Source organism: Montipora foliosa, chromosome 9 (genome assembly GCF_036669935.1).
Source record: "Montipora foliosa isolate CH-2021 chromosome 9, ASM3666993v2, whole genome shotgun sequence".
In the NCBI taxonomy this organism is placed as follows: Eukaryota; Metazoa; Cnidaria; class Anthozoa; order Scleractinia; family Acroporidae; genus Montipora; species Montipora foliosa.
Window position 1 is genome coordinate 6592614 of NC_090877.1, and position 1539 is coordinate 6594152.

A 1539-nucleotide genomic window follows, 5' to 3' on the forward strand; every position below is an offset into this window, starting at 1 on the left:
GATTTGCATGATTGCATTGCACGAAAAGGTATTTGGACTGTTGCTAAGCGACTGTGCCACTGAATACGTATTTTGACACCTCAAACAACTCTCATATGTAAATTAATTTTCATGCCTCAAGAACGGATCTTTACTCTCGATCTTTCTATATTGTGTGTTGATTTACTCAGTGATACACAAAAACTCTTGTCAGACAAGGTACGCCTATTATTATACATATATTGAGCATCTTTAGTCTTTGGTCCGTGCAAAGACAATGAATCACACTTTGGAACAGATACACGCGGAAATGCTGAATGCATGGAAACGCAAAATAAGGAGGCCCAATTGCTTTCCGTTTTCATAGAATTACAAAAACAACATGTTTATCTGCTGTCACGCAAGGTCGCAAATCCTCAGATTACCTCTGATCCCTTGTCACGAATAAATGAATGTGCAACATACAGGCTGTAGTAAATACATCGAATAATTCCACAAGTATCATCCTCAAACCTGATATATCTCATTGGTACTTACATCCGAACTTGTAGTGAGAAGGCCGTATGTTCGTCTTCTACAAAAGAGCACCCGGGTTTTTTCCTAGTATCCCGAAGAGTCCCCATCGAAAGTCATTTACCGGGGTGAACATTTGCCATCTCCGTCATGACAAATCGCACCTCCCATCTGCCGAATATTGCACTTATTAAGTTTGTGAAAAACTGGCAATTCATCTTGTAACATTTTGCGGAGTTCTGGAGGGAAAAAATGTTAAATACTCCCTCACTCTATACGAAATCGTAATGAGAATGATGACTTCCCCAAAAATGTTTTTAAATTACAATTTTTGTGACGGGGACAATTGCCTCCTGAAGAAAGTTTGGAGGCTGCTTCCACGAGTCTCCTGCAGTTCAGAGGTGGAGTATCCGAACCAATGTCAGGAAGTGCCCGGGGGGAAGGGGGGGGGGGGGGAAGGGGGAACTTCGTTTATGAAGGGTTGCGGATGCTCGTCGGAAATTTTGAATTAAACCCCTAAAGGAGATCAATCAATTGATATTTTTATATTTCTTCGCGTGAAACTCTGAACGAGGCCTTCACGGCTACATGTGATGGCGTTTTCCCCAGAACACCCTAAGTGAGACCAAAATCCGAATTTTACACCCCTAAGCTGGACGACGAACATCCCCAGGACAACCGTTTTGAAAAAAAATCCCAGATATCTCGATTTGGCGAGTGAAAATGTGCATACATACGTACATAAATACTTACTTAATTGACCCCTCCCAATAGGGGCTTTTCAGGGCTATAATATTAATGAAACATAACGAAACGACGGAACAGAACAACAACAATGTTATGAATCCCGACTGGCCGGAGGCAAACCAGTGCAGCTGGAAAGTTGAACCAGGGACTGCCAGGATCAAATTCAATGAGTGGTCAGAGCGCGTCTTGGACCCGGGATCTCCGGATCTGAAGGCAAGCGCCTTAGCCACTGGGACACACTGCCTGGTTTCTCTATATCAAAGAAAGTTAAAACGAATGGACCATTTTGTGTTTTGTAAG